General features: G+C 54.2%; 1 long non-coding RNA gene across 1 annotated transcript; it reads right to left on the bottom strand.

Annotated features, from left to right (window-relative positions):
* Positions 1 to 9,690: 9,690 nt before the first annotated feature.
* LOC147579737 (uncharacterized) lies at positions 9,691 to 10,595 on the bottom strand. Its single transcript, XR_015251800.1, has 2 exons — positions 10,323 to 10,595; positions 9,691 to 9,980 (listed from the first exon to the last, which is right to left on the bottom strand). It is a non-coding gene; the product is annotated as an uncharacterized LOC147579737 (long non-coding RNA).
* Between the last annotated feature and the right edge of the window lie 1,841 nt (positions 10,596 to 12,436).

Below are 12,436 nucleotides of genomic sequence, written 5' to 3'. Positions count from 1 at the left end.
GCTTGGCAAACTTTGGTTCCCTCTGAACTTTCTCCTCTCCACGTAGCTCCCGTGACAGAGCCCAGGGCCAGGGCTGAGGGTGCGCTCAGGGAGACCCAAGCGTTACTCCACCTGAAGACCCCAGGCAACTTTCTACATTAATTCTATCTTCTGGTCTGTAATGCACCCGATTATATGCAGATTTATAAGAATTCTTTCCACATTCGCACTCACAAAGTACCATTAAACGGTCCAAGCTGGAAAATAATACACCATTCCTAACTCTGTTAAGCCACCCCAATCTGGCTTTAGTTAAAACGCGTTTCTTCTTGCCCTGTCGGTGGGAATGCAAGCTGGTGCAGCCGCTCTGGAAAGCAGTGTGGAGGTTCCTCAGAAAATTAAAAAGAGAATCACCCTACGACCCAGCAATAACACTGGTAGGAATTTATCCAAAGGATCCAGGAGTGCTGATTCGTAGGGGCACTTGTACCCCAACGTTCACAGCAGCACTTTCAACAGTGGCCAAATGATGGAAAGAGCCCAAATGTCCATCAACTGATGAATGGATAAAGAAGATGTGGTTTGTATATACAATGGAATACTACTCAGCGATGAAAAAGAATGAAATCTGGCCATTTGCAACAACGTGGATGGAACTGGAAGGTATTATGCCAAGGGAAATGAGTCGGGCACAGAAAGACAGATACATGTTTTCACTCATATGTGGAATTTGAGAAACTTAACAGAAGACCATGGGGGAAGGGAAGGGGAAAAAATGGTTACAGAGAGGGAGGAAGGCAAACCATAAGAGACTCTTAAATACAGAGAACAATCTGAGGGTCGATGGGGGGTAGGGGAGAGGGGAATTTGGGTGATGGGCATTGAGGAGGGCACCTGTTGGGATGAGCCCCGGGTTGTTGTATGTCGGCGGTGAACCATGGAAATCTCCCCGGAAGCCAAGAGCACACTGTATACACTGTATGTTAGCGAACTTGACAATAAATTATATATTTTTTTAAAAATGTGTTTCTTCTTGGGGCGCCTGGGTGGCGCAGTCGGTTAAGCGTCCGACTTCAGCCAGGTCACGATCTCGCGGTCCGTGAGTTCGAGCCCCGCGTCGGGCTCTGGGCTGATGGCTCAGAGCCTGGAGCCTGTTTCCGATTCTGTGTCTCCCTCTCTCTCTGCCCCTCCCCCGTTCATGCTCTGTTTCTCTCTGTCCCACAAATAAATAAACGTTGAAAAAAAAAAAATTTAAAAAAAAAAAAAATGTGTTTCTTCCGTCTCCTGCAAATAGTACACAGGAGGGGGGTTATCCTTTATCTGAGCAAAAGCGGTCTTAGGATTTCAGCCCAAGGCTCCACCATCCAACAGAAGGAGCGGACAGGGCTCGCGGAGGGGAAGAGGCAGGAGGACAGAGGAGAGGAGGGGACCGTGGTCCTTCAGCTGGCTTCCGGGGAGGCCCGCACGCTGTCCGTCTCCCGGCGTCAATCTGCTGGGTGTTCCCGCACAGCCGCGAGTCCAGGAGGTGCACGGGGCTTCAGGTCTCGGGAAAACGGAGAGCTGAGCTAGTCTGCACCCACCTGGAGAGCCCAGGTGCCGCGCCCAGGGTCCCAGAACTGGATCGTAGCGACGGCCGGGAGGGACCCACATCTCTTCACCCACAGCGGTCTCCCTTCCAGCACACCCGCATGTCCTCCTCGACGCAAAATACACCTTGACCTGGTTTGGGTCAGATGGCATTGTTCAGATAAACCCTTTGTGGGATGTTAAGACACTGCTGAATATCGGGTCTTTTTTTTTTTTTTTTAACGTTTATTTGGTTTATTTTGATAAAGAGAGAGCGCGCGCATGTGCACAAGAGTGGGAGAGGGGCAGAGAGAAAGAGGGAGAGAGAGAACCCCAAGCAGGGTCCGTGCTGACAGTGCAGAGCCCCACACGGGGCTGGAACTCACAAACCGTGAGATCGCGGCCTGAGCCGAAATCAAGAGTCAGACGCTCGACCGACCGAGCCACCCACGTGACCCTCTTTTTCTTTTTAATTCCAAGTCAGTTAACATAGAGTGTAACAATGGTTTCAGGAATAGAATCTCGTGAGTCATCGCTTACATGTAACACCCAGTGCTCATCCAGCAAGTGCCCTCCTTCATGCCCACCACCCATTTAGCCCATCCCCCCCCCCCCACCTTCCTTCCAGCAGCCCTCGGTTTGTTCTCTGTACTTAAGAGTCTCTTACGGTTTGCCTGCCTCTCTGTTTTTATCTTATTTTTCCTTCCCCTCCCCTATGGTCATCTGTTTTGCTCCTTAAATTCCACACGTGAGTGAAATCGTATATTTGTCTTTGCTCTGACTTATTTCGCTTAGCGTAATAGCTTCTGGTTCCATCCACAGTGTTGCAAATGGCAAAATTTCATTGTTTTTCATAGCTGAGTAGTATTCCACTGTGTGTGTGTGTGTGTGTGTGTGTGTGTGTGTGTAATATATATATACGACATCTTCTTTGTCCATTTGTCAATCAGCGGACATTTGGGCTGCTATAATCATTGGGGTAGCATGTGCCCCTTCGAATCGGCATATTTTTGTATCCTTTAGATAAATCCCTGGTAGTGCAATTGCCGGGTCACGAGGAAGTTCTCCGTTTAATTTTTTGAGGAACCTCCCGATTGCTTTCCAGAGCGGCTGCACCGGTGTGCATTCCCACCAACAGGGCAAACGCGTTCCCCTTTCTCCACATCCTCACCAACATCTGTTGTTTCCTGAGTTGTTTGTTCGATACCATGATGTGGGGGGGGGGGTCCAAAGGGCAGATAACCGGACCCCCAGGGAGTGCCTGGTCCAGTGGGGGAAACAGATGCGGGACAAACACTTGCCACAGAGCACCCCTTGGTGCCGTTTCTAGAAGTCAGGGTGGGACAAGAGGGAATAAAGTCAAATTTGAGTTTCGATTTGCTTGTTTGATGTCGTTTAAAAATGAAGCAGGCATAGCCTGCGGTCCTCAAGGTAAGGCCCCTCCCAGGACCTGCGGACCCCCGGAAAGACACGGCAGATCGGGGAGCAAGGTACGACCCTTGGTGGCCTCCCCGCCTTTAGGATCAGGTGTGCAGGGAAGACAGGACCTGCAGCCCAGGCTCGGGGAGGCACCGGGACGCGCCCGCCGTCAGCCAGGGTTTGGGGACAGGGCAGCCTGCGCTCCTGGGTAGAGCCCAGCTTCCTCCATTCAGTGTCAGGACCCTGCTGCAGTCCTAGGACAGAAAACAAAGGTCCCAGCCGAGCCAGCACGAGCGAGCGTGGAGGGCAGGCCCCAGTGAGTCAGTCCCACCTTCCTCGGTACAGATTTGATGAGCCCGGCCGAGTGACCCTCCCCATTCCAGCTGGGCTCTCTCAGCACGCTCGCTGCTTCCTCCCTCTGGGCAGGGCTCCCTTGGCTTTGAGGCCCCAGGATTTGGAGCCAAGTCTGTGTCCCCCTTCCCCAGCCCTAGACCCTTCGTTCATATCATCGCCAGCTTTATTTCTACCCTAAGGATGCTCAGTTCTTGGGTCTGTCTCTTCATGACCGTCCCCTCCCTGTTTTAGGAGATGGCTGAAGTTTATGGGAAGGAAGGAGGGCAGCGCGTTGGAAGGAATCTAGCCACGGCCCGGAAATCTAGCCGCGGCCCGGAAAGCTCCCAGCAAGGGCTGCCCCCTCTGAAGGCGTCAGGCCCCCGGGCTCGCCAATCGCACGGACTCCGCACTTTGTCTGCTTCTCTGAGTCAGACTCCTCCAACCCCTCCTCCTTCGGGGCGACTCAGGACGGCGAGTGGTACTCCCATATCCGGGGCAGACGGCTTCTAGTGCGATACGAGGTGCAGGGACCCACTGCCCGCCTGGCCAGGTTTTCCAGGCTGTGGGACTTCCGACGCTCAACTGGACGGTTCCAGGCAAGCAGGGGCCGTTGGTCACCTTCGTACACAGGCGCCGTGACTTCCCCTCCCCTCCCCATCCCCTGCCTCCTGTACTTCCAGAGACGAAAAAACCTGTTGCCCGGCAGATTTTCAGGCTGATCTGTCACCACCAACTCCTTCAGGGGAAGATGACGAGAAGGAACAGCCTTCGTCTGTGGCCAAATTAAAAGCAGTAGCATCTTCACCCTGAAAAGAAAGCATATGGGTGTAGTTAGACACGAGGTAAAACAAAAAATCTGTGTGCACCTATAAATCCCACAACCAGAGGGCTACTGACAGACAGAATCCCCCCCGGAGACGCACAAGACGAGGGTGTGTCTACCCACACAGCACAGTTCAAGGAACCGAGGGCTTTCAGCCCCGAGAGGAGGCGTGTCGGGTGGACGGACACCGGCCTTCTGTGCTCGCAGAGCCGGATGCGGGGAGAGAGAGGACAATCTCCCTCAGGCCCCAGACGCGGACGCAGACTGTGGGGCGGAATCGATGCACAGAGGTGTTCGAATCCACGGGACCTGCTCAGCCAGGACCGTAGCCACTGGGCACCTGTGACCATCGGGCCCACATCTGACCCCCAGTGTGACTGGCCTCCGAGGTATGGCGTGAGGGTCAAATACACACAGGACTCGGACAACTAAAAGGAACAAAAGAATGTGAAATACCTCCTAAATAGTTTGTACATGGATAATATGCTGAAGCAATAATATTTGGCGGGGGTGGGGGGCGCCTGGGTGGGCTCAGTCAGTTGAGCGTCCGACATCGGCTCAGACCATGATCGCGCGGTTCGTGAGTTCAATCCCTGCATCAGGCTCTGCGCTAAGAGTGGATCCTTGGGATTCTCTCTCGCTCTCTCTGCCCCTTCCCCACTCGCACTCTGTCTATCTCAAAATAAATAAATTAAAAAATTAAAAACAAGTATTTTGGATACGACAGGTTAAAACACGTCAAGAAAAGTCAGTTTGGACCGTCTCCTTTTTCCTTTGTTAACGCACCTGTAGGAAACTGACATTTCTATATGTGGCCATAGTGGTTTGCTAGGGCGGCCACGGCAAGCAAAGGGCCACAAACTGGGTGGTTTAAACAACAGAGGGGTGACGGACGCACAGCTCTGGAGGCCGGGAGTCTGAGATCAGGTGTCAGTGGGCTGGTTCCTTCGGAGGCCGGGAGGGAGAAGCTCTTCCAGACCTTTCCTCTAGCTTTCGGTGGTGTGCCGGCCATCTTTAGCGTGGCTCGGCCCGTAGAAGAGCCCTCTTCATCTCTGCCTTCATTTTCACGCGACATCCTTCTGTGTGTGTCTTTACCCAAATTTCCTCTTTCTACAAGGCCACCAGGCGTATTGATAATGGTGTGGGGTCTATCCTAAAGATCTTATTTTCACTTGGTTACCTCCGCGAAGGCATCTCCAGAGAAGGTCACATTCGGAGGTACTGGGGGTTAGGGTGTCGACACGTAAATTTGGGAGGGAACGCAATTCAGCCCGGAGCAATGGGCCGCATCGTATTTCTGGGGAGCAGTGCTGCATTCACCCGTGAGAGGGCAGGAAGCACATTGGGATTCGCCCATATTCAGAATCCAGCCCAGAGCCCAGCACAGAATAGCCCCTCAGAAGCCAGGCATACAATTAACCCATGACATCCGCCTTCGCTGCCTGAAACTCCTTAGGGGTGGGCCGGGCCATTTCTAAAGGCTGGGCATGAGACAATACAGAACCAGACTCAGTGGGACAGAGGCCACCTCGTGGGAGCGGAGGGCCCTTGGCAAGCTGCTTTATCACAGGAACCTCACTCTGGTTTAGAGAATGGCAAGACGCTGACCCAGATGTGCCGACTCCGCCTTTGAAAGCAACTGACACGCGGTAGCCTTCAGCTTCGACCACCGTGAGGAGTGAGGTCCCCATCACGAGAGGTGTGTAAGCAGACAAATGCTGCAAGATCTCTTCCCAGGGAGGCTTGAAACGGTGGCTTCAGCCCAGAAACGGAGTTGGGGCTAGACTGTACCCTGAGCCACAAGGTACAACCAAGCTTTCCCAGGACTTCTCTTCCAACGCCTGACCCACCTTCCCTTGGTCCCTCAAAAAGACGAAAGGGTTGGGGCGCCTGGGTGGCGCAGTCGGTTAAGCGTCCGACTTCAGCCAGGTCACGATCTCGCGGTCCGTGAGTTCGAGCCCCGCGTCAGGCTCTGGGCTGATGGCTCAGAGCCTGGAGCCTGTTTCCGATTCTATGTCTCCCTCTCTCTCTGCCCCTCCCCCGTTCATGCTCTGTCTCTCTCTGTCCCAAAAATAAGTAAACGTTGAAAAAAAAAATTTTTTTTAAAAAGACGAAAGGGTATTGACGTGCTCTGAGCATCTGCCCCACGCCTTTGTCAGTAAGCACTGGGACCCCATGTAACAGGTGAGATAGACCAACCAAGATCCAGGGCTGGCCCAGCACCGCCCCGCTGGCCAATGGCGGCACCAGGACGAACGTGGACGGGTGCCCAGGCCGGAAGCTGTCCCCTGAAGTCTCGGCATCCTGGAGATCCAGCCACCCATGAAATCACTCAGCACCTCCCAGGTGCCTGACACCAACTTTGGCCCTGGGGAGACAGGTGACTGGCATAGAGCCCCTGCCACCAAGAAGTTCTCCGTGTGACAGGAGGGGGCATGTAAACACCCCGTGGTGAACTTTACACCCAAACAGGAAACGCTTTTTCAGACTCGTCACGTGCCAGGCACTGCTCTAGGTGCATTGTGTACATGAGTTCATTTAATTTTATCGACAGCCCTGAGATAGGTACAACTATTCCCACCCACCCCCCGTTTTCCAGCTGAACACGCTGAGGCACAAAGAGGGGCAGAAGGTCATGGGTGTGGGAGAGGGCGGTGCTAAGGTTCAGACTTAGGCGTTCTGGTTCAAGAGCCTGTGCTCTGACCCCTCGGGCTGAAGGGCTGCAGGAAGAGAGTCTCAGCCATTCACTGGCGGTGGGGCACGGAGTCTGGGGAAGGGGCCTTCGTGACCCCCTTAAAACGCTATCCCCAGGGCAACTGTGTCCCCTGTCTGCATGTAAGGTTGGGCCAGGGAACAAGGTTGAGCTCTGGATTCGTCTCCGGTGGCGGCGGCCGTAACAAATGTTGTGGCTTCAAACAACACAGACTTACTCTCTTACGGTTTTGGAAGCCAGAAGTCCAAAGTCAGTTTCCATGGGCTAAGCAGCCAGCCAAGGTGCCGGCAGGGCTGGTCCCTTTTGAAGGCGCTGGTGGAAAATTGGTCCCTTGACTCTTTCTGCCTCTGGCACCCTCCTGCAATGCTTCCCCCTCATCTTCAAGGCTCATGGCTCCAAATCTGCTTCCATCGATACAGGGCTTTCTCTTCTGCAGCCATAGGCCCACCCACATCATCCAGAATCATCTCTCCACTCAAGGGCCTTCACTTCATCACATCTGCAAAGTCCCTTTTCCCATAGTAGATGGGTTGACAGGATTGGGAGGCAGATCTTTCCGGGGGCCATTGTTCAGCCCACTACAGTCCCCAAGGATTGGCCAGGCCAATCTCCTCCTTCAGAAATGGGCAAACTGAGGCTTAGAGCATGGAGGCTTAGAGCACGAACCGTGAGATCATGGCCTGAGCCGAAGTCAGACGCTTAACCGACTAAGCCCCCCAACTAAGCACCCCCATACGCTCTTGAAAGTCACTGAGGACTCCCGGGGCTCCTGGTTGGCTCAATCAGTAGAAAATGTGACTCTTGCTCTCCAAGTCACAAGCGTGAGCCCCACATCAGGTACAGAGATTACTTAATAAAAAAAGAAATTAAAAAATTATTGAGAACTCCAGTGAGTTCTTATTTATGTAGAACAGAACTATAAACATTTGCCATCTTAGAAATTAAAACCAAGACATTTAAAAGATATCTGTTAACTCATTTAAAAAAATAAGCATAAACCCATTACCTATTAAGGTAGCATTTTAATTTAAAAAAAAAGCAGGGGCACCTGGGCGGCTCAGTTTGTTAAGCGTCCGACTTCAGCTCAGGTCATGATCTCGCGGTCTGTGCGTTCGAGCCCCGCGTCGGGCTCTGTGCTGACAGCTCAGAGCCTGGAGCCTGCTTGGGATTCTGTGTGTCCCTCTCTCTGACCCTCCCCTGCTCGTGCTCTGTCTCTCTCTGTCAAAAATAAATAATAAAACGTTAAGATAAATAAATAAAAATAAATAAATAAATAAAAAGTCTTTTATCTGGAGGCACATAAATATGGATACAAATTTTCCTTGGAAAATTTAAAGTTTATTGTTGGTAACAACTACTGTCAATGCTTTTCTTTCGTTTAAAAAACAACATTTATTTATTTTGAGAGGCGGGGATGGGGATGGGCAGAGAGGGAGGGAGAGAATCTGAAGCTTCATGCTCAGTGTGGAGCCCGACAAGGGGCTTCGGTCCCATGACCGCGAGATCATGACCTGAGCCAAAGTCAAGCGTCAGACACTCAACCGACAGAGCCACCCAGACGCCCCGATTTCTCTTGAAGTGACAGGCTCCCTTTCATTTGCTGTCCAGAAAAGGCTCGCCCGCTGCCCGAGCCTGGACACCCACAGTCTGCTTATCAGTTGTTCTCTCAAGTCCAAAACGGGGTTCACTCAGAAAAAGGAGTTAAGGCCAACTTACAACCCAAATATGCTTCCGTGTCTCACGAGTTCTCGACGCGGGCTGCCTAGGTACTCACTTGGAGTGTTTAGGCGACACGTACTCGAGGGTCGAAATTTAATAACATTAATCATTTTTACAATTTCATCAAGGATATTCTTAAGGGAGACTCAGGTGTGTGTCTGGAAAGAATACAGCGACTGCTGGCACGGTGGGTGCCCCTGCCCTGAGTCACGCTAAGGCCCTCCTCCCTGTCTTACACACCCCTGCTTTGCATCCTCGGCGCAAAAGTCAAATCGCATCTCGGCTTTGCTGCGGAAATACTCTTGACCCAGCAGAACTCCTGCTGGAGGGTCCCAGGCGTGCCCCGAGGGCCTCCGGACCACACTTGGAGAATCACCGCGGAACACAGCAGGTGTTACCCTTTGTCCACCCATCTGGCACTGCTCCAGATTCTAGCTCCTCCCTGTCCGCTTGTGGCCACCCCATGACCCGCTCCCTTGAGCCACAGTGGCTGTCGTTTTCTGTCTCACCAACCGGCGTCAGCCCTCAGCCTTGTGGGATTCAGCTCCTCCCCACTGAAGGGGCCTTCGTGCATTTCACGCGTCCAAGCCTCAAGCTCCTCATCCACAGGGTCAGGACGAGAATGGCACCTCCCTGACAGTCTGCGTCAGAAGCCAGTGACGCAACCCACGAGAGCACGCGGCGCCCGGGGTTCCCGTGGTTCTTTAATCTCACTCTCAGGGCCTTGCAGGGCGTGCCGTGAACCGGCTGCGGCTCACAGAGCACGGCGATCTCTGGGATGCCTCCTGCCAACCTCCGGACAGGGGCTCCCTGCTCACCAGGTCCCCTGGGCCCTGGGCGGGGAGACAAGGGCCAGCATCCTCCTCTCCCTCCCGCTGCCTGCGAGCAAGGGCGGGGAAGGGTACAGGCAGGTGTGAGCACCCCGGCCAGGACCAGCAGTAAACCCTCCTGGCAGCTTCACGAGGCAGCATCGGACTGTCCCCGAGCTGCCACAGGGCCCTTGCATGACCATACTTTGGACCCATCAGGGAGTGTTATGACGCGTTGTAAGCGTCCGTGTCCTTGTGAGTGGGGACACGGTCATTCTCGAGGAAGGCACCTGTTGGGAGGAGCACTGGGTGTTGTATGGAAAGCAATCTGGCAATAAATCGTATTTAATAAAAAATAAGTAAACAAAATAAATAACAAACAAACAAACAAACACAGGCCTCTTTGGGACCCCGCCTGGTTCTCACTTCTGCTGTCATCTGGCAGAAGGGGGCCCTGATCAGGGGCCCCACGTGACTGCCTGATCAACATCCCCTCACTGGCTGGCTCTGCCCCTGAAGGAGGCCTGGGTGTGGGTGACATGACGTTCCCCAAACCTCCACTCTGGTCCCGCCACACTTTGTTCTGCGCCACGTCACGAATTTCCGGCAAAAACTACCCCTCGACATAAAAAGAAAAAAAAGAAAGAAAGAAAGAAAGAGAGAAAGAAAAAGAGAATGACAGACGTTGTTCCCCGGCTTTGTGTGTTGGCACAGCCATCTAGAACAATCGGGGCTCCCGTCAGAGAAAAGCAGAGTCTGGGCCCCCAAGGAGGGGTTCGCTCATGCAAACTGGATGTCGGGGACGGGTCCTGGCCCTGGTCCCTGCCTGCAGGGCTGCGACCTGCCGGAGAGGGGGCAGTGTGGACAGTTTCAACCCACCCCTACTGGCCAGGCTGCGGGGGGGGGGTGGGGGGGGTGGGGAGGCTGCGCGGGCCCCCAGGGAGCTCACAGCCGTGTCTACCTGAAGCACCCGGGCTGCAGATTGGAGGTTTCGTCTTCGAGAACCGCTGCGGGGCGCTCGGGGTGCAGGGCCTTGGCTGAGGCCTTCCCGAGGCTCATCTCACCTCTGTTGGACAGCAGCCCCGTGAGGAAGCAGCTAGAATCACGTCCCCTCCGTGGTGCGTCGGGTGGGTTCTCGCTTCTCTCGCTGGCTGTTTGCCCCACGACCTGGGGGACACCGGTCTTCTCAGCACCAGACTCCCCATTCCCCGGACGGTTCTGTTTCCCCACACCCCATTTGGGCATTCCCATCATTTCCTTTTTTTTTTTTTAAGTTTTTATTTATTTGGAGGGAGGGGAGGGGAGGGGAGGGGCAGAGAGAGGGAGGGAGAGAATCCCAAGCAGGCTCCGTGCTGTCAGCACAGAGCCCGACGTGGGGCTCGAGCTCATGACCCCGGGATCGTGACCTGAGCCGAAATCAAGAGTTGGACGCTCAACCAACTGAGCCACCCAGGCGCCCCCTCCCCCACCCCATCATTTCCTTCTTGGAGCATAAGTGCCGGGGAATGAATGACCCAAAGCTTTCGGGGTTTGGAGATCCTCTCTGTATCCAGACGTGGGGTGGAGTGAGGCGAAGGGAAGTAACATTTGGGGAGGCCCCGCTCTGTGCTAACGTGTCCAGCCACGCTCTGGCTTTTATGGTTGAGAGTTCCAGGACTTACCTTTCTACCTTGCATACAGTCGGCGCTTAACACATTTTGACGGCCCGGCATGACTGAATTCATGAAAAGGCCAAGAGGAAAGCTGGTGGCTTTGCCTTCAGATTGGAAGGGGGCATGAATTGTGTGTCACTGTGAGAAAGGCTGCTTCGTTCTCATCGTGGGGTCACCCGCAGAAAGGCAGGAGCCCCCCCCCCCACCCCAGCCCCCCAGCAGCCCTGGGAGGCTTCCCGGGTGCCCTGAGCGAGCGGAGTTGGAAACGGGGCACAGGTGCTGTGTGTGTTTGGGCCTCCGCTGCGGGCAGAGAACGAACACCCAAACTGGGGAGGCAGCCGCTCCCGGGCAGCCCAGCAGGGGATGGAAACAGAAGCCTCCGTGTTTAAATTTTCTTAACACCGAACCGCGGAGCGCGGTTTTGGTGGCGCCTGGGATTTCCTACCCCGTGGTCTCCGCCTCTCATTTTCAGTGTGGTTTTCAAAGGGGCACGGGAAGTCGTGAAATACCCAGGCCCGGAAGTGCTTGCAAGGTTTAGATTCTGTTGGGGTTTGCTGATGACCGGTTGTTTTCCCTTTCTTCCTCCTCCATTCCCTTCTTCTTCCCCTTCCTACTTCTAACATCTTCAGGTTCTCTCCATTTTTTCTTAAGACCTCAAACTCACCAGACTGGCTTTTTGGCCCAAGGGGGCTGCAGAGACCGCTTGGCTTAATGCCCTCGTTTTTACCCAATGCGTCTCTGGAAGGCCAGAGGGTCACTCAGCGAGTTAGGGGACAGCTGGAATCAAAACCTTTGGCTCTGGGTCCTCAGCGGGGGCTCTGTCCTCTACAGATTTCAATGATATGCTCTTTCCCTGTTCATCTTTTTCTCAGGCTGGCCTCTGGTTCCAGCGGAAGTCACGGCCTGAGATACAGCAGTGGTCGGGGCTCCTCGGTCCCCACTCGTGGGAGGCTCATCTCTGCCCCGCTCTGTGACAATCGGCGTGGCTCCAGGGGTGCTGACGCCGGAGAGCGCGAGTGACCGACCACGGTGACCGACTGTGACGGGCTCGGGGCTGGGCCACCGTCTTCCCTGGGACTCTGGTGGAGTTTCAAAACAAGACCCTTCTTTTCTCTAGCTTTGGAACAACAAGGACAATACAGGCCTGGAACCACCACGCGCTACTTTCCTGCTACAGGAAGAATGAAGACGGAGTTGAGAGATGGGGGGACAGTCCCGGTGATATCCATCCACACCGGAAGAGGCCTCCCACGCGACTTCCCAGGTGAGTCGAGACAGCTGGAGCTGGGTGTTGGCCATTTACAAATGGGAGCCTCCAGTCACGGACAGTATTTAGATAAAATGCGTTCTGAAGGCTGACCTGCAGAGAGGGTGGCCCTGGGTCCCCTTGGCACGTCAGGGGCCTTCTCCTCCAACCTTGCTA

Source organism: Puma concolor, chromosome B3 (genome assembly GCF_028749965.1).
Source record: "Puma concolor isolate L17-30 chromosome B3, mPumCon1.1.hap2, whole genome shotgun sequence".
In the NCBI taxonomy this organism is placed as follows: Eukaryota; Metazoa; Chordata; class Mammalia; order Carnivora; family Felidae; genus Puma; species Puma concolor.
The sequence above is the reverse complement of the archived record's forward strand: the minus strand, read 5'-3'. Positions and strand labels throughout refer to the sequence as shown.